Raw genomic sequence first — 24672 nt, forward strand, 5'->3', positions numbered from 1 at the left:
TGCCTTTGCATTGTCTTATGCGTTGCCCAACAGGTATAGAAAATAATTTGGGAGTGGAGTAATGGAGTGACTTTATTGATTGCTAATATTATTTTAATGAAACTTTCACATAAGGGTGTGGGAAATGTATTACAAAATCAGAAAAAAAAACACAATAAAAGACTTAAAGGATAGCAATGGGATAACTGTCATCCTTTTTATGAATTACACGCATCCCTCTGTTTCCCCATTGAATTCCTGAACATGCTAGATGATAGCAAAGAAATCAAACACAATTCCACAGTATTATCTGGGAAAGTAAAATGATTTCTCTAATACCAACTAATTAGCAGAGGCTGTTCAACACCTGGGCTGTGGCTGCACTATGATAGAAGCCACAGCCTCAAGGAGCCCATGGTCTAGTGAAGTGATAGATGCAGTCATTGGATAGCACTAAAACAAGCACATAATTGTTTGGCAGAATTTACTATATATTCTATGGAAAAAAATGTTCAATAGGAGTTTAAAGAATTGGGTCCAGGAGTGTTGGACTAACAAAACCATATAGTATGAGGAAATGATATAAAAAATTTAGTATTCCTATTATTAATCAATAATGTCATATCGATTGCCTACTCTTAAATGTAAATCAATACTAGCTCTCAAAAATGCAATTCAGCAATTCATTAATTATTCTTTACAAATTGCACCAAAGAGTTTACCACAGATCTCTCACGATTTCCTTGAATCAATGCAAAGGACACATCAAATGTAAAATGCTGCATGTTTCTAAACTTACCAAAAGCAATTGCTGCTAATGGGTTACAGTTTAGATAGCATATGAATAAAAATATCTTAAGAGGTTACACCTGTTATTAACCTGTACAATGGCTTAAAAGTAGCACTTAAAACTAGGCAATATTTAGATGGGCATGTTCAAGGTTGGCAAGTTACAATTCAAAAACAAAGATTCAAAGAAAAGATAGAAACTCAATTCTATGTTCAGATATTCACTTCCTTAAAAAATTTCTTTGATTCAGAAATAACCTAAAATACATATAGAAATACTTGAGTTTTCTTTTAGCCTTGATTCCTTTAAGCCCTATCTGAGTATTGTTGGGCTGGCAGGTCAGTCTTGACAACCCAGCTGCTGTTCTGCTCTGCCTGGTACAATATTGACTTTCACAGGATGTTTTGTAAATATCAACATTGTTGTACCCGAAATCAAGCTGAAGCAACACAGCAAAATGTGGCCTGCCAGAAGCATGCAATGCAACTCTAACGGGATCCTGGAAGGATTTAATTAGAAAGTTAAATAAGCAAGGAGGAAATATTGGTGGAAAAGGAAAACACAAGAAAATAGAGCAGTATGGCATAACAAATAAAATTAAAGACATTTAAAAATCAAAAGCTAACATTTGGATACTTTTAAGTAGGTAGAAAATTAGGAACTTGGAAAAGAAAAAAGGTCTAAATGGAGGAAGCCATAAAATTGTTGGAAGACAGAATTCAATTTTGTTTTTAGACTATATTAACTGAAGATGGTTGTATTTCGGGACTGTCCTCATGTTAGGCTTATGTAAATAAACACGGTATAAAAATGGTATAAAATCATACATAGAAAAAAAATCACTTTCAAAGAATATACACTGCAGTCTTTTCCAGAATCAATTTAGTATAGGGAAAACTTGAAATATTGAGATAAACAGAATGAAAATGTTTAATTACATTTCAGAATCATTACAAAGCATACTGTTTATATTTGTTATAGAATTGTGTTGTTAACCTGGTACTACAGATATGAAGTTCATTTACATGAACGATTGTTCATGAAGTAAGGCAAAGATTAATGGCAAGACAAATGAATGAGAAAATACTAAGTAGAAAATAAAGATAAATTTTCTTCCCAATTATTTGGTGTGATCAGCATACCTAATTAAATGAGAAGGAAAGAAATGTAGAGAGACTACATAATTAAACTTCCCATAACCCACAACTGCTTCATGTCACAATTTTATTCTTCCTGTTTTGTTTCCTTTTGTCTACTCACATGCATTATATTTATAATTACAGATTTTTACATATGAGTATACATGCACATATATTGATAGAGAGTAAGACAGCATGTCCTTCTCTGGAAAATAATAAATGGATCTTTTTTTTTTTTTGTAAAAATGGAGTCTAAGTCTACAGAGTACATTTTATAATATCTTTTTTTTTTTTTTTTTTTTTTTCAAATGATGGTCTTACACACACACACCTTTGTGCCATATATCTCCTTGGTGTTTAAAATAGAAAAATAAAACAAAATATTATATAATTACTGCTTTCCTTTTCTTTATACTGTGGTATTAGTAATTGCAACTAGGGCCTTGCACATTCTGGCAAACACTCTGTCACCAGGCTATGTCTCTCCACCTCTTTTTTTCTTATTTTGAGACAGGGTTAAATTAAGTTACCCAGGCCAGCTTTGACCTTGGGATCCTCCTGGTTCAGCCTCCCAAGTAGCTGGTGTTACAGGTTTGCACCACCATGCCCTGATCAGTTCTTTATATATAAGAAAGATCACAAATGAATGCTCTGCCTTGAAACCTGATATTTAGGAAAACCATTGCTTAATTCATTTCAATAACCCAAAGATTTATGACTCATTATTCTAAGAACTCACAACATTGGAAAGTAAGAAGCAAGTCAAAGACAAAAGAATACGAATCTTATAATTTTAACTAATAGTTATCTATTGCATACCACAGACTAGATTTTATGGTGGTCATAATGACCTTACTATATTAATTTCCCTCTGCTTCCTTGGTGATTAAGTATACCTGCATGCCATTTAGCTGGTTTCCCATTCTACCTTTCTAGCCATTTGTGTTTCCCTTGGGTAAAGCATAAGGTAGCATTTGTAAGTCAGGCTATATTTATTTTGAAGTATGATATTTCCATTACTACATGTTGAGAACTAAGAGGAGATAGAATAATAGAGGCAAGATAAGGACATAGTGAATATAAAATGCCCCAACACCATCAAGACAGAAGAAAATTCTGAGTCTACCAGCAAAATCAAGATAAATAACCAAGATATATGTATGAATCTGAACCACATTTATGAACCTTAACTGATGAGATGTTCAATATTAGAAGTGACTCTGTCAAGTATTCTTTCTCCTTATAAATTAAATTGTTAAAGGATATGATAAAATATGAAAACTGATAAAGGGTTTTTAAAAATTAAGCATTCATGTTTTATAATTAAACATATCTAGATTTGTCTTTATTTGAAAATTTTTAGCAGATTATTTGAAAAACTCAGGTTCAGATTGCTTTTGAAAAGTTTAGTTGAGCTAGTTCTCCAAACCTTGAGCATCATAATGCAGGTTTGTTTTACAAATCAAGTTTCCATATTTCTTTTACTTGAAAAGTAAGTTGATCACTTATAAACTGTTTTTAGTGACTTCAATATTTTCACATATTTAGCAGAAGACAACCATGCATGGATTCAGGAAAGAATGATTAGAAAAAAGGAAAATCAACTAGATAAACCCCTATAATTTCATCCTATTTATCTTTTAATTTTCCTTATGTAAGAGTAATATGTATAGTAAGTATCAAATATACCTTTCATCTGGCCAACCTTTTCCAATACTACTTCACTCATTTATATAGGCAAAATATCATTTTAGCCAAAAAGTAAAGAATATTTAAGTTCTATGGAAAGGAAAATTCATGGTGGCTACCAGGTTTGTCATTGTTATGTCTGTCATTTAATCATTGCATTTATTTAATTTCAAACCTCTTTCAGTGTAACTCAAATATATTTGAAATAAAATATGCAAATAAATTCAGTCTCTAGAGAAGGGTAAATTCAACCATGAAGCAGAATAGATTTCCATTTTCCTAATGCACTTTGGCACTTCTGTGTGTCCACTTACATTAGTCTATGAGAGTATCTCCAGCTTTGTCAGCCCCCAAGACTGTGTTAAAATGACATGGTGAATTTAGAGTTCTGAGAATAAATAAGCCTTGTATAGAAAAGGCCTTCCAAACCACATAGGTATAGCAGAAACATTCCATGCATTTTAAGTGCCTATAATCATAATTCTCCACCACAAAATGTAATATATGTTCTATCAGAATAATTATTTTCCTCTATAAGTATCCCTGCCATCAAACCAACTGTCCTGCTTGTATTCTCTCACGGTCAGTACCCAATGCTGTTAAGGAGGAAAGGGCTGCATATGCCAGATACATTATGCATTTTGACATTAAACACTCAATAATTAGCCATGTACCTAACTGCATAATGTGATGAGGAAGAACATGACAATTATATTAGGAGAAAGGCATTTCAGAAAAGTTCCACTAAAAATAATAGCATTAGCATCTCAAATAATGTGGAGGTGAATCTTCATTTCTAAAATGTTATCTTGACTTAGTGCAGAAAAAAACTGAAAAAATAAGGTAGCTTGCAAGGACAAGGTTAGACTGCCTTTAACAAGTCCCTATGACCCGGAGTTGAATAGTCTCTGCAGCAGCCTTACCTTTCCCACAGAGCACAGTGGGGATGAGTACATTGTTAACAGCTTTTTGATGAAAGTGTAAAGTGAGAGATCAAGGTCAAAGTTAATGGTGCAATTTTTGTTTGTTTGTGTATGTTTTAATAAGCCTGTATTTCTCCATGTATCTCTTTACTGTTAGTCAGGTCTAATTCTATTTCCTTCAAAGGTCAAAAATTCCCATCTAAAATAAATAATCACTTCCTTTCATAAAAAAATAGAATAAGCATTAGCAAGGGCATTTATAAAAAGGTATCATTTAAATACATGGGTTCACTCTAGAAGTAAGCTTAAAAATTCACTTATACTTGTAAGTATTGTTTGGCATACTTTTAAGATTTACCACTTCTTTCTCAAGTTTTTGTATGTTTATTACAGTTTGGAGTTCATTTTTGAAATGAGTATCCCAGAGTGAATACAGGCATTAAATCCTTTTAACACTTTTTTCTTCTTCTAAGTCCAAAGAATAAAAAAAAAAAAAAAAAAAAAAAAAAAAAAAAAACACATAAAAGAAGAAAAAAGGAAGAAATTTCCTCCTTTCCTATCTAACCTGACCAATTTTCTGGGTCAAGCTCAGTGTGAGCTTAGCTGATTGGCAGCAGGGGAAGCCAGGGTGATTCTGAAGAAGGTCACTTCCCTCCACAAGCTTTGGCTTTGCTCTGCCACTGCCAAGCTAAGTTACCAATTGTCCTAGAGCCATCAGCTAAAAAATGCACATAAAAATCAAGTATTATAGCCAGTATGAAAAGAAGGAAAGAGAGCCAAAATTAAACAGATCCCTCAATAAAAGTGAACTAGTTAAAAATCCTTGTGTTATCATTTTAACTTGTTCATGTGCTATGTGTTTGAAGTTCAGAAACTTAAAGTAAACCTAACCTAATTCTCCAAAATGAACTCTGAAGATAAAGACAATTTCTATCATCTAAGAGTAATTGTGTTTTTTTCATGACATACATTAATACAATACTTTGCTCAAGGTCTGATTCTTATGTTTTTCAATGAAAAAATGTTGAGTAAGCTTTGTAGTTTTGTAAAAATGAGTCATTTAAGGACTGAGGGACTATTTTCTTACAGTTCTGGACTGTAGGGAAGAAAGAGAAGGGATATAATGGAATTCTAAATTTAAAATGTATTTCAATACTCTTTATTATTTAGATAAATGTCTGGGGAATCTTTCTACAAACACAAACATCACTTCCATAGATGAGGAAATAATGATGGTGTGGATATACAAATTCATTGGTGGTTTTAGGTGTCAACTCTTATTATACACTTTATTTATTTATTTGGTACAGGGAATTAAACCTGGAGTGATTAACCACTGAGCCACATCCTCAGCTCTTTTTATTTTTTATTTTGACACAGGGTCTCACTAGGTTACTTAGGGCCTCACTAAGTCACTGAGGCTAAACTTTAGCTTGTGATCCTCCTGACTCAGCCTCCCAAGTTGCTGGGATTATAGGAGTGTGCCACCACACCTGGTCATTATTCACATTTTATACAAGAGGAAATTGAGTTTACTAGTCATGTGCATACAAGTTCACACAGGTAACAGGTTAATCAAAGATGGTATAGAAATTTCTTCTGAGCAGACCTGACAGAAAATTTATCCCTTATTTCCCCTCTTTCATTTGTAACAAAGAAATATTGGTTTTTACTCAATAAATTCCACCTACTTTGGTTTTTGTGATCTGATAATAGGCATAAAAACTTTTCCCAACTTTTACTTTGAAATATTCTATGCATAAGCAAGATAAAAATTGATTATACTAGACTCTAATTTCTCATTCACAAGTGGAAATTAAAATGGTATCTATCGTACTGGGCTGTTGCAAGAATTAAATGAAATCGCCTGTATAATAAATTTGAATGAGGCCTGACAAATGACAAATGCTCATACACTTTAAATATTGTTATTCTGAATTTTCACAACCATTGCTGTGTTAGTCAACTTTTCATCACTGTGACCAAAATACCAGACCAGAACAACTTAAAGGAGGAAAGTTTATTTTAGGCTCACGGTTTCAGAGGTTGAATCTATAGTCCGTCAACTCCATTGTTTTAGGATCAAATGAGGCAGAGCATGATGGCAGAAAGGCAGCAGAGGAAATATGCTCACCTCATGAAAGCCAGGAAGCAGAGAGAGATGGGGGAAGGGGTCTGAGGGAAGGTGAACCCTTTCGGGGTATACCCCCATGGATATACCTCCTGTAGTCAAGCCCCACCACCTGATTAGTCCACTCAAACCATAATGAACTGATAAGGTTACAGTTCCCATAACTTAATAATTTCACCTCCTGCATCAAAAGAACTTTTTTTTGAGACTAATAGCCAAACCATAACAATCAGTGAGTACAAACTCACTGAAAGTTGAGCCTTGGCCTATGTAATTCTCTTTGTGTAATACTTTCCATAGTTTCATGATTAATGCCGTGCTTATTGTAACTTGTCCTGAATAAGAGGTGATTTATTGATGGTAATACAAAAAAATAATTCAAGATGCAGTGCAGTATTTCACCTCTAGACCATTTTCATCCAAATCACCTATAGTGTGTGCTAAGTGTATACTGCTGGGGTTGATGGTTTAGAAAACCTCTTCAGAAACTACTTTAGTTGGAAGACTGAAATCAAACAAACTTGCATTAAAACATGGTCCAAATATATAACAGTGTTAAGAACCATTAAACCTACTTGAATTTCTTGTCAAAATACATTATGCAATATTATAGAGAAGATAATCAACAAGTTTTACATTTATTTCCTGAGTTCTTTTATCTTCTATGACAGAAATAATCAGAACTAAAATACAAGTTTCCTTTATTGTCAACTATAGAAAATGAGATCCACCAAGCCATTCCATTTCCCTTGACATGTCAGGGACAGTTCTTCTAAGAGTGCTATGCTTTTGTGAAGGTTAACATATGGATTCTTACATAATATTCTAATTTTGATTTCATTTAAATCCAAAATTAGCAGTTTCACCAACTTGCGTTTTTCTTCCTTTTAAAAAACCATTCCACTTTTAAGTGCAGTTTTGCTGTGTTTATAAAAAGCACAATCTTAGGATAAAAATATTCTTTGGACAAAGTAGTCCTCAAAGACTCTACTGGTTGCCATCTAGAAATGGACAAGTAGCATCCTAACATGGGCAGGACACTTTCTGAGACAGTTTACATGTAACCCATGGCGTTATCCATGCAAGACTTTCAGGTTTGTGTCTCCACATCTCTATGTACTAAACTCTCACATCCAGTCAGACACTACATGCTGAACTATCAATTACAGGAATCATGTGTTATTCATATAGTTGGCCCCAACATCTGACAACACCACCATACCAGAGACATTTGTGTTCTTAGAAAATGAATGAAATATAGTGAAGCCATTTGACACTTTGGGGACATGACTAATTATGGGGTCAGATGTAGCAGATGTACTGCTAGTTAAATCTGGGAAGTGAAAAAAAAAATCCTAGCTTTTAAAAGCCAAGACTTGAATGTACAATAAAAAACATACAAGAAAGAAATAACAGAAGGGAAACTATTGGCAAAAGAAAAAAGAAAAAAATTAAAAATTATTTGACTGAAAACTAAGTCCCCTCTGCCACTGTCCAGTCAGATTGTCAGTTTAATTTGTCATTGGAGAAAAATAAGGGACAAGAGTCAAAGCAGGTGTTTGTTGCTTTCTTCTTTTAATGGGGGGGAAATTAAGTGAGAGCATGGCTCTACCAGCTGTGAAGAGTTGCTGACACCTGTCATTGCCATGGCCCATGCTTGTGAGATAGGTCAGAAGCAGTTAAAGACAGCTGAGAAAACGAGGTGAGGCCATATGAAGGGGAAGAACTCAGAAGAAAAGTAGCTCTGGATAAAAACAGTAGGAAAAAAGAGAACAAATGGTGCCCATAAAATGTCCAATTTCAAGATGCCTATTTTTATCTTTATTTTTCTAATTAGTACGAAGTCATACTCTTTCTTTTTCCTCCTTCTGTTCACTAAAGAAAATGTGATGAAAATGGATAAAAATGAAATTTCTGCCTTATGTGCAGTATACAACTCTATATACCTGCCAGGCTCAACTAAAGCATCGCAATATTCTCTGCTGTCTATTTATATTCTTTTTTCTCGTCCTTTTTTCTCTGCTTTCCCATCCCCACTAGGACAGTGGGAAAAAAAAAAAAAAACCCAGAATTTATTCTCTGAAAGCAGGACTGTGTGGAACTCAAAGGAATTGACTTGGCTATAAGTCCCAGGGGAATGTCTAGTAAGTATAGGAGGGTGTGAGTACTGGTTTGCTGGTAGATAACTGGGAGAGGCCTGAGTGGATAGAAGTTGTTTCTCTGAGCACAGGATGTCATGGTATCCATAGTAAGATACTAAAAGATAATTTAAAATTGATACACAGGACAAATCATGACTTCTACCCTAGCTTTCATTATTGTCTTTATCCTGAGATCCCTTATTATCCAGAGGTCCTAGACATGGCATCAGTGCAATTGACAATAGAAAATGGAAAGGGACATTATGTGAATAACTGATTTTGGCTAAATAACATGAGAGGAGAAAAATTTAAGTACATATTTACAATGAACTGTTTTTTTCAAGTTCTTATTTTTCTTAATTACCCAATACAGTATCCTCTGCATGATTTTGGTCACGTCAATGAAGATTGATTTGGGCACCATGGGGGCTGATGAACATTCTGAGACTCTACCCGGAAAGAGGGCTGAGACAGAATATAAGAATTCAAAGGATATTAGTGGACTCAGCATGAGAAGTTCATTACCATCAAGTGCCTAATAAGATGGAGTTGATATTAGGATAATTCAGAAAATCAGTGGGTAAGCAGATATCTTTGGGAAAGGGAAGTTTAGGGTTTGAAAGGATGATCTCTCAGTGTTATATAATAGCATTCACATTGAAATATTGACTTAGCAGATCAAATTCTCTCAGATACTACCTGAGAGATCAAATTCTCTCAGGTAACTTGGGAGATTCACAGATTTGTGTGGTTAATCTATTAATGGAAAAATTTCCTAACACTTAGTGTAAGAAACATAGATCAAGCAGGATACCACAGAGATGTTAAGAATTAATGAGCTACATTATTTGTCCTCAAAAAAGTGACCTTTTAGGAATAAAAAAGCACTCAGATTGTTAGACTACAACATGTTCACTGCAAATAGCAGAAGTGATAGTGTGAGATGGGAACAAAGTTGTGCTTAAGGCTTGAGAAGTTTTTTAGAACTGATGATATCCAATGGAACAATGGAATTGGAATTAGCAGCCAATAAGAATGATACACATAAAGGCGGAGAGACAAGCAAACATCTTGAAGTGAGAGGAACCTACAAAACTCTAGGTGGAGAAAGCATAAGTTATGAAATGCATGGCATTCTGGGGATGGAGTATAGAGTGAGGTATGAGCAAGGCTGTGCAGAATGTTAGGATGTGTTAAGAGCTCAGAGTTACACTGAAGGCAAAGAGAAAGCAGCTTCTTGTGAATCCCTCCAGGAATGAGTATGGGGTAGTTTTAAAAACTATACAAGGTGCTGACAAATTAGAATAAAAATTGCCCAAGTGAAGATTTTAAGGCTTAAATTTAAAGTTGATACGCAATATCTAAAGACTGGATTTATAATCAATAGATTAGTAATCTAGGAACTTTTGTAGGAGGGCATGATAAAAATCATCTTGCCACTTCTTAGTTTATGATCATAAATAACAAAATCATAAATTATTGGACCCTAAAGAGAATTGTGACATAAACTGATGGAATCCAGGGACTGGCATCTCCACCCATGGCACCCTGTTTGTTGACTGTTACCAATTAAAGGAAGTTATCAGCAGGTGCTGGAAGAAGCTGTTCTCTATTATCTCTTCTACTGAAAGGCTGGGCCCACAAGGAGGAGAACAATCACCTAAGAGCTCTTCTTGGTGTTTCTGTTAACTCACAGGAAGAGACTGAAATCTGGTTATAAACTTTGACAGACTTTTGTCCCACAGTTTTGTCCTCTATTTCAGTCCCAAAGAAAATCATTTACAATTTATTATATGTTCTGTGAAACTGTCCTAGACCATTGCATGTTCAGCAACCCCATTCAGGTCCCCTAGAAATGGTTTCATGTTCCCCAACAGTCCCTATTCCACCCTCCCCTATAGAAATGGGATATAAAAGTTTCTAAGTATTTTTGAATTACTGGGTAATCATAGTCATGATTTTTCCCCTTGTTTTTATTTTTCCTGTTTGCACATTAATAAATATGTGTGCTTTTTCTCCTTTTTAACCTTTGCTAGTTTAATCAAGGAAACTTCAGAGGGTAGAAGTGTTTGCCCCACAAACCTGAGGACTATAATGTGACATTTTGTTAACACAAGTAACAGTAAATAAATAGATCTCTATAATTAACAAAAAGCAATTACTAACATTGATATTAAATGAATATTGTACTCTGGTTCTTGCAGGAACATCTAAAACAGAGAGATTAATTTTTGTACAGTTGAAATTTTTACTCCTAAAATATTCTAGTTAGCTATCATGTTTATGAACAGTTTTGTAAGCATTCACTACTCTGATATTTGACATTTAGTACTTCATTTTTTTAATTCAAGCAGTTGAAAACCTAAGCAATATGAATTTTGCAAGCATTTTGATTAATAGGTAGGTGTTTACCTAAGAAATCATTTAAGATAGTGTGTGGAAAGAATACTAGTCCCAAGAGATGCTCTGTGGAAAAAAAAAAAAAAAAGGAGGGTGCTTCATAGTTAATTAAGTTTGGGAATTGCAGAATTTCAAGAGATTCACAATGCACATTAGCATTTTAAAAGCTCTAGGGATCACTGAAGAAAAAATAAAAGCTCTTCACCTTTTTTTTATGCAACATTTCTAAAATGCTTTATATAAATTTCCTTGTTTTAACATGATACAGATTAACATTATCATTGTGTTACTATTATTTATTGAGTGCTTGTTGTCTTCCTAGCATTTTGCAATACAAACATTATCTTGGTTAATAATTCTGTTTGGAAGTTATTATACCTCTTCTCCTTTGAAGAGCCCATGGATAATATAAGAAACCACCCGAAGCCCCACAAGTGGCAAGTGGCAGTGCAAAGTTTAAATCTAGGACTGTTAAGTTCCATAGCTATGTTTCTAGCCCATAAATAATACTATTATACTTATGAATGAAGTAATACTTGAAAAATCCTTCCTGAGATATCGATGAAACATTTCTCAGTTATATTATTATTATTACTATGTTTTAGTTAGCTTTTTTGCTGCTGTGACTAAAATACCTAACAAGAACAATTTTAGAGGAAGAAATTTATTTGGGAGCTTATGGTTTTAGAGGTTTCAGTTCATTAAACAGCCAGTTCCGTTCCTTGGGGCTCAAGGTGAGGCTGAACGTCACGCGGAAGAGTGTGGCGAAGAGAAGGGGCTCACAGGATGATCAGGAAGCAGAGAGAGACTAAGCTCAGCTCACCCACTATATACCACAAAGGCACGTGCCCAATGATCCATCTCTTCCAGCCATATTCTATCCACTTTCAGTTAACATTCAGTTAATCCCTGTCAGGGGATTTAATTCACTGAGTTCAGACTCTTATAACTCAATCATTTCACCTCTGAATGTTCTTGCATTGTTTGAAACATGAGCTTTGGGGGAATACCTCACATCCAAACCATAACATACCACTAATCTCATTTTAATATTTGTGTTGTTGAACTATTTCTAAGTTATATTACTCACCATATGTTAACAAGAATTAAATTATTGAAAGATGTTTGAAAACTTTGCATGAATTTCTGTAAGATATGTTAACAATACTATACTTATATATAAATAACACACTTAAAAAATAACTTCAAGTTCATAAAACCAAATTGGCATATTCAATTCTCATAAAACTAGTGTGGACGTTAGGCTTTTAAATGAAGTTCTTCATTTAACTATGTTATCCCCATTAAAGAAGAGGTATCTACTATGCATTTTATCCATTACTACAAAGATTGTCTTCTACATTACAATTGTTTCTAACCCTTAAAGTGAACATAAATGTGACAATTAAGAAGTCTTCCAAATATGCCACAAAAAGTTTTTTCTTGACAAAGAAAAGCACCAAATTTAGGCATATAGTTGTCATTAAAATTGTATTACAGTGTTGCTTTCTAAGAATCTATTTTAAGAAATTCAAGTAAATACAGCTGTGTTCCATATAATGTCATGGCTAACACCTTATTTGTTCCAATTATTGTTAACATTCAGAAAACATTCTTCAGAGAATAGAACTAGTGTGAGTTGAAACAGAAAACAAAATTTAAAAATATATATGTATATATGTGTGTGTGCATATCTCTTCCTCAACCCTGTGTGTGTCTATGTGTATGTATATATATACACACACATATGCACATGCACACTACACACATAACTTACTAGTTGAGGAAAGAGGACCTCCCTGAATTTGTTATATGTGCATAGGTTTTAGAAGAAACATACTGAATGAAAAAGTTTATTGCTGGAGTGATACTTTTATGAGCATAAATGAAATTGGTAACTCATTTCATTTTTAGAAAATGTTTACAGTATTTAATGTAGTATTTTATCTATCTTCTTCTAAAAGAAACACATTCATTTATCAAGATGTTGTGGTCAAAAAACTGTACCTATCTATGGACATTTGAGTATCCATATCTATACTGTACTAATAAAGTTGTGGTGGGGACAGATGGTGGACCTGAGTCAGGCATAACCCTCTCCTATAGGTTTTACCATAGAAATGATGACTATTAATTTTTCTCAGATATTTTGGACTTCATGACCAAAATGATCTCAAAGAATATCAGAAAAGAAACAGACCTCCAAAGTTAACTAATCAGTCATAAGCATGAATTCCAATCTCAGTTCACCTTGTATCTGGTCCAGAGAAATGAGAAGAATAAGAAGAATGTACTAACTTTTATTGTAGAAGAATTTTCTCAAATTAAGAAATTGTCCTTCATTCTGAAGATAATGTAATCTTAAAATAAATTCTTTGATGTATCATTGACAGATTTAAATCCCACCTTACAGAAACAACAACTCAGAATGACCCAAATGGGAAGAAAAGGAAATTAAACTAAAAATAATTGACAAAATGTTGTGGTTTGGATATGAAGTATCTCCTAAAAGTTTATGTATAAGACAACATGGGAATAATCAGAGGCAAAACTATTGGCCTATGATTGATATAAACTGTTGAATTAATCAATTTCCTGGATTAATAATTAAAATGGATTAATTTTGTGGCAACTGTAGGCAGGGAGGGTTTGGCTGGAGGAACAGGTCATGGGAGCATGCCTTTGGGGTTGATATTTTGTCCCTGGTATGTCTCTCTCTCTCTCTCTCTCTCTCTCTCTCTCTCTCTCTCTCTCTCTCTCTCTCTCTGTCCTTGTCATGAGTTAAGCAGTTTTCCCTCTCCACACTCTTCCCATTCTTCTGTTTACCTGGGGCACACAGCAATGGAGTTATCCAACAATGAACTGAACCTCTGAAACCATGAGCCCAAAATAAAGTTTCCTTCCTTAAATTTTTCTTGTCAGGTATTTTGGTTATAGTGATGAAAAGCTGACAAAGAAAAATGTGTAAGGAAGAGAGGTACAGGAAAAATTAACATTTGGTTATTTACCATCCTTCACAAAGATTTTTTTAAAGCAATCATCAAAAACTATTCAATGTGTACATGATTCAAAACATCACATTGTGACCTGTAACTATGTATAATTGCATGCCAATTAAAAAAAAAAAAAAAAAGGACCATAAAAGTCAGAGGTGGTGGTGCACATCTGTAATCCCCAGCAGCTCAGGAAGCTGAGGCGAGCGGATTGCAAGTTCAAAGCCAGAGTAGCAACATAGGGAGGCTCTAAGCAACTTAGGGAGACCTTGCCTTTAAATAAAATTTAAAAGAACTGGCGATGTGGCTCAGTGGTTAAGCACCCCTGGGTTCAATCCCTGGTTAAAAAAAAAAAAAAAAAAAAGGCCATGTGAGATGTAGAATTTTCCCTATTTCACAAGTAGATAATCTAAATAGTAAAGAAGTTAACTCTTCCAAGGTGTTACAGTTAGGAGTGGTATAGCCTGATTTCAAATCTGGCTAGATATCTCTGGAATCCACATTCTCCTCGACTCATATGCCTCCCAAAATAAAAAGGGCAATAGATTAGAAAATACTTCAAATGCATGAAATTTCCCCTAAGTACTTGCATGATGAAAATAATAGGACTAAATGGAATTGAAGATGTTTTATTCACATTAGAATAAGATATACTCCATTTTTGCATAAATATGTAAAGTACATTTTACTGTCATGTATGTCTAAAATGAACAAATTTTTTTAAATGAGAAGATCTTGCTTTTATGTATGGGGAAAATAACCTGTAAGCTTGGAAGAAAACAGACAGTAACTTATAAAACCCCCATTCCAAAGGCTAAGATGTTTGGGTTCACTTTAAAAATGACTACTGAGACCCTGTCTCAGATAAAAGGTGCACGTTTACCAAATTATTTTTAATGAGCAGTTACTATATGCTATTAGCTCTTTGACCATTCTAAAGATTTTAATTTTGTATCTACTCAATTCGAACTCACAGTTGTTTCTGTAATATGTCTGAATTATAATCACAGTTATTCATCTGATTTTATTATCTTCTTTTGTAGCCTTTAAGCATGACATGAATTTGAATTTTGTAGTAGAGGTTTATGATGCTTATTATAACCCCTTATAGTCACTTGATATTTTTCTATACAATTTGATAAAATATCTATATTGCACAAATATGGTATGCAATGCAATGTGAATACTTAAAATTGTAAGTGTAAAATGCACGTATGTGTGTGCACGCATTTGTGTGCGTGAGTGTGTGTGTGAGTGTGTGTGTGTGTATGTGTGTGTTGTAGACCAAGGGAATTTAATGTAGTAGATAACATGAATTAGTGAATAAGTAGAATAAATGTACACTGTGTCTCTTAACACAAAAGAATATGAATGCTACAGAATCCAAAGGCGGAGAGGTTTTTGAGTTAAGGTGCGTGGGCCAAAATTGTGTTCATGTCCTTCCCTGCATTTTAGAATCTATGGTTTATATTACCTCTAACATGATATTTGTTGACATTTCCTTACAGAATTAGGCCTCTATGATAAAATGATCTTCCTTAGAGCAGGGGGCATGTATTTTATCTTTAGGACTTGGCAAAATGCCTATAGTTTTTAGCATCTGAAGAATGTTTGTTGAACGAGTGGGTGAAAAAATAAATGAAAGAGCAATGTGCATAAATCTCAAATGAACTTTTAAATGATCCAAGAATTTTTGCATCCAGGATATCCCAGAGTTATCACCCAAATTGCATTTATATTGCAGAATACAAAGTTTTTCTTAAGACAGATATAGTGGGTCTTTTTGTAAATCTATTACAATCCAATTATTTTCTTTTGCAGAAAATTGGTTTTCTTTTAATTAGTCATAGTTTAAAAAAGAAAGAATCTTCTGAAATTACTTTGGAAAGTTGCTTTAAACAGCATTGCAAAAAATAGCAGTTTCAATTACACTGAATTAAAGGAGAGGGATTCTTTAAAGTAATTTTACAACTGGTTCTAAAGAGACTTAGATATTCTTAATTCAAAAACTATAATCATCTACAGAACTTTACCACCAGGATGAGAAAGTAATCTCAATGGGGACAAAGATATTTATTTACTTATTCAACTCAGAGTTTCTGTGAGTGAACAGGATGATGAAAGAATAATAGCAATAGTGTTTAGTGAATTATGTACATCCAATGCCAATATTGCATATTTATTTATATATGACAGATGGATAAGATTAAATCAAGCATTTAAAAATTATAAACAAATATTTATCAGAAGCATACTATGAGTCAGTTACTATTCAAGGGATATGAATAAAACAGAGAACAAAATAGATAATGTCCTTGTGTTTTTAAGTTATAGTCAATTGAAGGAAGAATTAAAACAAAATAAATATATGCAACTTTGACTCTGGTTGAAGAGCTTTTAAAAACTATAGAAATCTAGTATTCCACCCTTATTGTTCTATAGAGAGATTGCATATATGATTGTGTATATATACATGTATATATATATGATCTCTCTATATATATACACACATACATGTTGGGACACATAACTTTTATATATTTATAATTTTGATAACTTGCCAGGTAATTCTGATGTGCAGGCAAAGTGTGCAATGTCCAAAATAAATAAATAAGCACAAAATCATAAAATACAATATCAGGTGATAACTGTTATGAAGCAACATAAAGCAGACTGAAAGGAAAAAAATCAGCACATGTCCTAGAGAGCATTCCAGAACATCCAGAAGGCCAGTTGTAAAGACTAGAGGGGCAGGGTAGGAGATTTTTGGTTTTTAGGTAGTGCTTAAGGACCACTGCACGAATTTTGTGCTTGCACTAAAATGTGATAAGTGGACCTGGGGGGTTATCATGTAGGGCAGCATGAAGTAGCACAGGCCTCACCACCCTCGGACTTTTCTGCAGAGGATTGAACAAAAGTGGAAGCTACGATAACCATTGGGAAATCAAGAGATGATGGTGGCTTCGAGAGGATGGTAGCACTAGAAATCAGGAAATAAGATTCAACATGTGTTTTGATATTAGAAAGGAGAACACACATTCCCAGGTTGGATGTGATGTGAGGATAAAGGGGAAAAGTTGAGGATGATTCCACAGTTGTTACCTCACGTAATAAAATGAATGACAGTTCTGTGCTCATCATGCTTGGATTTATCTACTTATGCATTTCCATCTAACTGAAGAGACAGAAGACGGGTCTTAGTGACTTAAAATACTATGGTAAAATAATCTATTTAGAGTTCTCTTTCTCTTTCACATGTATATATAGTGTTAATCATATGGACACAGTATAAAAGCATATTTGCATAATCACATGCACAGTTACAAAATGCTCCTAAGTCTAGAGTCTTCTTGTTCCACATTAGAAAATAGTGAGAAAAAAGCAAAGAAAATAGAAGACAACCCTATATGAGAACTCATGTGTACTGTATACTGCCTCTATCAATATGAAACTGAAAAACTGAAAATTCTTGAAGAGTAATAGAATCTAGGAAGAAATTTTAAAAAAGAAAGAAAGAAAAAAGTAACACAAAGACAGAAATGAAATCTTGATCAGGTCAATGAATAACTTTCAACCAAGTGGAAGCTTTGAGACAGCAAAGACATCTTTAAATTGGTTTTGTCTTAATTTTTAAGTTGCCACTTCTCTTTTGATAAAAGCTGAATAATGGTCAAGCTTCATTACTGTGCCTAATTTGCCATACAATATCAAATTTCCTCATTTTGTTCCATGAATCATTGTAAATTTTAAGCTATGCATTTTAACATAAAATCATTTATAGTTTTATTAACAGTTTGCTTCATTGTCTTCACTTCTTTTTACAGGCATTGTTTATTAAAACATTTGTTTTTAATAAAAACTTTATTAAGTATTAATCATATTAATGATCATTTGTTGAGTAGTTATGTGACTAAGTATGAGTCAAGGATTTCATTCACATTCTGATTTTAATAAAAGAACTAATACAAGATTTTAGCCTCTAGAATTCCTGATTTTCAAATGAGGAAACTGAGGGATGAAACAAATAAAAATGTTGGGCAGGTTTCTTCTAAAATTCCTTCTAAGTTTTTATAGTAATTTAAAAAAAACCCTTTTTGTTTTTGGTAAAAACTCATCAAAGGATTTGAGGAAAATTATCCCTGTATAGATCATTTAGAATATTAAATGTATGGTTTAGCTGTAGGAATTTGAGGAGAGAAATACTCAACAGACAAAATTTCCAGAATGCCTAAAGTAAGGAAGGTAAATCCTATGAGTACGAGTTTGGATGTCTCAAGTCATTCCTGGAGGCCATGGACAAAAAGTTGGAGCCCAGGTAAGTTGGGAGATTGGAAGAATATCTATGATAACATCAGAATCTAATAAAAAGTAGCACCTATTATGCCAGAAAAAGATTATTTTCCAGATAACAGAACAGCAAAGACATTTGCTATAGTAGGGACCATAAATGAACAAACAAAAACTGTGAGTACCTGAAATGAAACACAGCCCAACCTTATACCGTTTACAAGAAAAAAAAAATGCATAAACATAAATATTCTGACATCAAAAGTCAAAGGTCAGAAAAGATGTCAGGTAAATTCTGAACAAATTAACGTGATGTAATTATGCAAATATCAAAGTAAATTATGATGTAAAATAGTAAAAGAAAGCACCAATATTGCCACCAATAAAGACAATAGAGACAAGGGAGAGAAGAATTATTTAGTCATATAAGTATATAAATGCCAATTCCACAGTAAAGGTATGAAAGGTTTGATTTTGGATGTGCTTATAATATAGCTTCAGAATAGCTAAAAAAAATTGACATAACTACGGAATACAATAACAAATCTATCACTATAGCAGTGGATGTTAACACAATTCCTCTGGTCATTGTAAGATTAATCAGTTTTAAAGAAAAAAATCAGGGAAGTGCATAAAAGATGTGAACAAGTTAATCAATTGCTGAGACTGATTCAATGGTCATAACTGACCTGTGCTCCAAACAGTCAGAAAGGACACATATTCCCAAGAGCCAATAAAATGTTTATAAAAATTAAACATATATCGTCACCCCTCTGTATGCACAGGGATTGAAATGAGAGTCCCTTGGGGACACCTAAATCTGCAGATACTCAAGTTTCCTAGATAAAACTGTGTAGTATTTGTATATAACCTACACTCGCCCTCTGATATACTTTAATTCATCTCTTAAGTCATATATAAAAACAAATACAGTGTAAGTTATATAAATACAATTGGCCCTTCATTTTCCTGGGCTCCATATCCACAAATGCAACTGACTTGCATTGAAGATATCAAAAAAAAAAAAAAAAATCAGAAATTTCCAAGTAGCAAAACTTGAATTGGTCCCCAGCTAATTAGCACTACACTGAATCTGCCTGACTGAAGTGATGTGTAGGCATACCCTACTATGCTCCCTGCCAGGAAAGAAAGAGGAAGGTATATTGTTGTTGATGAGTATCATATAGTTAGGGCTATTATGGCTATTTGCACTAAATATTTACAGACTATCTTCCTTGTCATTATTCCCTAAACAATACAGCCTAACAACTATCTACAAAACTTTTAAATTGCGTTAGGTATTACAAGTAATCTAGACATGATTTAAAGTATATGGGAAGATGTGTGTATATTATATGTGAATATCAAACCATTTTAAATAGGACTAGAGCATCTATGAATTGTGATATCCACTGAGGTTCAAAAACCAATCCCCTGTGAGAGCCAGGGATGATATTGTGTTGTTTGTGCTTAATATGCACCCCAACTCCCCCAACTACCTTACCCCTGTCACTGTAGGTCTAACTACATAGCAAATATCAGCAACACTATAACATTGTCTTCCTTTCATAGCAGGTGGCTTTACCAGGGTATGCCTGCATATTTCTTTAGTGGATTCAATGTAGTGCTTACAGCACAGCAAATTCAGCTTGGTTGGTTGGTTGGTTTCCCAAACTTTCTGGAATGTTTGCTTTTCTGAAGATTTTTTGATCCATATGTGGCTGAACCCATGAATGGGCAGTCCACTAATATGAAGGGCTGACAGTCTACAAGTCCCAACAAATTTCATGATGACCACATTCTGACAAAATAAATTTGAAATAAAAAATTGAAAATTATATTTTTGAAAAACTCCATTTGTTTAGAAAAATAACAGATGTCTAAGAAATGTAGAGGTTAAAGAAGAAATCAGAATGGATATTATAAAAATTACTTAATTCTATCAATAATTAAATACTCTACTATTATTATTATTTACTCTATATTAAACTTGAAGAATATACACACATAGACAATGACAGAAGACTGAAAGGTGATCCACTAAGTATCTAAATTTATGTTAGTAGAAGTAAAAAAAAAAAAATCAGAGGAAGTAAAAATAGTATTTTAAGAAGAGTGAAAATTAGGATATTAAAAACTGAAATACAACAAAAGATTATAAAATCCCAAAACTCAAGAAAATTAATTAATATCTAGTGAATTTAATAAAAAGTCATCAAAACCATATTGTAAATGAAAAAAGAAATATAGAGATGTGACAGAAATTAAAAAGACAATTTATTGATATTTAAAAAAAACCTCATGCCAATAAACTTAAGAACAAAAGCAAGGGACTAGGGTTGTAGCTTGTTTGATAGAGGGCTTGCTTGGCATTCATGAAGCCCTGGGTTCAATGCCTGGAATCTTAATAATAATAATGATAATAATAACAATTTTAAAAACCAAGGAAAAATAATCAACATCCTAAAAATACTTACTCAAAAACTTTACTTGAAAAGGAAAAGAATTTTGTAAGTTTTTATTTTAGTCTTAAAGAAAATAAATCATTAGTAAAACATCATGCTCTAAAGAACATCATCCCTATTTTAATAACAGGAACTCAGAAGTTGTATTTCCTAAAAGCACTGACTCTTTATCCACACATGGGGATCTAAAAGCAGGATAAAGTTTGGCATCTCCACCTTAATAATATATCCATTGCCTTCATTACCTTAAAACTCTGGATCAGATTCCTGGTCAATTCTGTACATAGGCATGTTAATCATTTAAATAGTGTTTATCTAAATCTGGCAATCCTTCTCCTTCAAGAATGAAGACAACAGCTTCTTTTAGACTTGAAGACAAGAGTAGCTAAGCTATTTTCAAGATTTGCAGGGACAGTACTTTCAACTGATTGTCAACTGACAACTTTTACAATGTCCTATTCCCAACCACTTGGACAGCACCATTAGTCTCCTTTCACTACCCTGAACCTGCCAAGAACAGTAAGTCTTGTAGGTAGATCACCCTATGATGTAAACTGAGGTTGCTTCCACAAGCAGGATCAATCCTCTTACAGGGACCAAAATTCCCTCTCAAGCAGTAAGATTTTCATGGAGACTCATAGAACCAGAACTGATAGAATGATCAGCCTGATCAAAGTTTGCCCAGGTCTGCTTAATTATATATAGCTCTTGCCACTGCCCCAGTTCTTGCCTATTTAAATCTGAAATTCATGTTAGTACCCACAAAGATGCTTGTCCCCTTGTCTTCCAGGTATAGCTTTACTCAATGAACTCTTTTCCTTCTTCACTATTATATTCCTATACGTCATCTTTTGGGATAAGCAAGCATACCTGATTTGATGGGACTCCTCAAAGTAGCCCCCTTCTGACCTAGGAATACAGTAACATTTTTTACAAGCAAATTTATCATCATGGAGTGAGCTATATTCCAATCTTAAGCTGATTCAAAGAATAGAAATAAGGAAAATATTCTGTGCTTTTTTCTTTTTGTTTGGAGTAATTATATGTTAGGATGTTAAAATCAGAAAAGAAAATCACGAGAATGAAAAATTATAAATAATTCTTATTGATAAATAAAAACCTCTAAAGTAAACCAAATCCAGCAGTTTATTAAAAAAAATACCACTTAAACACATTTTGTTTATTGGAGGATTTGATTAGTTTAGCAGTGCATTAAAGAAAAAGTATATAATTATCTCAATTCATGCATAAAATATATTCAATAAAATCCATATTTATTTATAAGAAAAGTTTAATAAACTTATAAAGAATACATATCCTAAAGGTTAAATTCGTAAAGGATATAGCCAGTTGTGGTGGCACATGCCTGTAAGCCCAACAGTTTGGAAGGCTGAAGCAGGAAGATTACAAGTTCTAATCCAGTGTTAGCAATTTAGCAAGGCATGATGTAACTTAAATAGAACCTGCCTCAAAATTAAAAAAATAAAAAGGACTGGGGATGTGGCTCAGGGGTTTAGTGTCCCTGAGTTTAATCCCTAGTACCAAAAAACAAAAACAAAAATTTACAAAGGACATAAATCGGGGGCTACAATAGGTATTATAAACAGTGAAAAAATAAATGTAATTCCTTTAGAGTATAAACCAATATTTGCTACCATTCCTTTTTACAAGTAATTTAGACATGACAGTATGACATGAAAATAAATGAGAACTATAGACTTAAGTGTCCAGGTTGTCATTATTTAAAATTATCCAAATGAAGGAACTAAAAGAATCTACAAATTCATAATTCAATTCAATATTTAGTAAGACTGCTGATTATAAAATCAGTATACTAGAAATCAGTTGCCTTTTTATACAGTAGTAATAAATATTTAAACATAATTTAAAAAGGTAACACAATAATAATAAAAAAGACACAAGTTTTCTGACAAATTTAATAAGATATCTAGGGAAAGATTCTAAATTTTTAAAAATTACACAACAATAATAAATCCATTGAATTTGAAAAAAAAAAAACTATGGACTAATGACAATTTCTACAGTCTTTTAATTTGACTGTAATTTTTAAAAAGGTGATAAAGACTCATAATATAGACTAATAGAAACATCCCAAGTAATAACAATAAAATCTCTACATGTGGTACTACTTTCATTAAATATTATTTCATTTCCACAAATCATGGCACTACTATGTATTGAAATGCCCTGAAATAATAGAAGTAAAATCTGTACATATGCAATTTTTTTTCATGAAATAGAATTCCATGTGCTCATTTCCTTACATTTCAGTTTTCTTGTACTGCCATGTTTATGGCAGGAGTTACTGAGGAGGAAGCAGAGACTGCTGACTCCTTTTCTGTGTCATGCTGGTGGCACTGGACCCTGAGCAAAGCCCTGGACACTAATTTACATTAAACACAAACCCTTTACACAAATAAAATTACCTGATTTTAATTGCTTGTGTATCTGTAACCACTTACTAAGTGTTTACAGTTTGTCCCCACACCTATTTGTTGGATGAATCCTAAAAGCTGATTTATCAGGGGAATATTAAAAAGGCTTAGTGCTTTAAAATGCAGATGTAAATTTTTCCACACAGAGAGGCCAACCAGCCTGTTTTTGTGTAAATGAGAGTGATGCTGCTAAATCCCACATAATGAGATTAGAAAATATCTTGTAAATTAAAGCAAGAGATTTTTAAAGTTAATATAAGGCATCCATACTAGATTACATCCCATGTTTAAAACATTTTGATGAAAAAAGTCTTAATAAGTAACACAAGAACAATAATTACTAAAATAACAAATTAAAGATTTGAGCTATGTAAAGGCTTTTATACACACTGGGGATCAATGAACATTAAAGTGAGAAAGAAAACTGTTTAATGAACTAACAAAAATAACATGGTAGGAGTATTAGGGACTAGTAAATGTCATTATATTTTATTAGATTCTCCTATCATATTATGCTGTGCTGTCCTGCCTCAACACACGGTGTTGCTTAAACAAAAGAATAACCATAGTCGGAGAGGGTATAGTAAACAGGTTGCTTAGAACTAGGATGCACATTCATTCCTCTCCTTCATGATATTAAGAAAAACCCTTAAAAACACTAAATGAGCTATCATATATCCTCAGATTACCATTTATAACTCAGATCTCATTTGAAAGTCACTAATTTACTTTATTTCAAGGCATCGCCCTTGCTAAAATTCTGATTAAAATGTTTTACACAGGTGATTTCTCATATACAACCATCTGGCTATATGACAGTACTGAAGAACATACCAGAAATTATTTGAGAAAAAATTCTATGTACTAAAAGTTTTTTCCCCCATATCACATCATTTATCTTTCTCTTCATCAGAAATTAAAAATTTTCAATAAGAATAAGCCTTTCCACTTTTTGTTCTCAGTTTAAAAAGTGATGGTTAGAGCATCCTAGGGTTTGTAGAGCACCTACATAAATTGGAAGCATTAGCAGTCTTTACTTTTGTTTACTGTATTTTGAGGAAACTCTTCATGTTAGACTATCTGATGAGAAATAAAATAAAAAATAAAAAATATAAAATCCCTTCTTAAATTGCATCACAAAAGTACCACAACATTTTAAACCATAAACTATATGCCCTAGGAAAAAATATGTATCCGCTGGTTTGTTTTATTAGGCAATGCAAACTAAATGCATTTCTGCTAAGCTCTTAATGAGCAAATTTCCAAATAATTTTCCTGA

At 33.2% G+C, this 24672-nt stretch overlaps 1 protein-coding gene across 1 annotated transcript in view; it reads right to left on the minus strand.

Annotated features, from left to right (window-relative positions):
- NEGR1 (neuronal growth regulator 1) overlaps window positions 1–24672 on the minus strand; it is an 804297-nt gene that overhangs the window by 549524 nt on the left and 230101 nt on the right. The window lies entirely within an intron of this gene.

Source organism: Sciurus vulgaris (genome assembly GCF_902686455.1).
Source record: "Sciurus vulgaris genome assembly, chromosome: 1".
NCBI classification, from domain to species: Eukaryota; Metazoa; Chordata; class Mammalia; order Rodentia; family Sciuridae; genus Sciurus; species Sciurus vulgaris.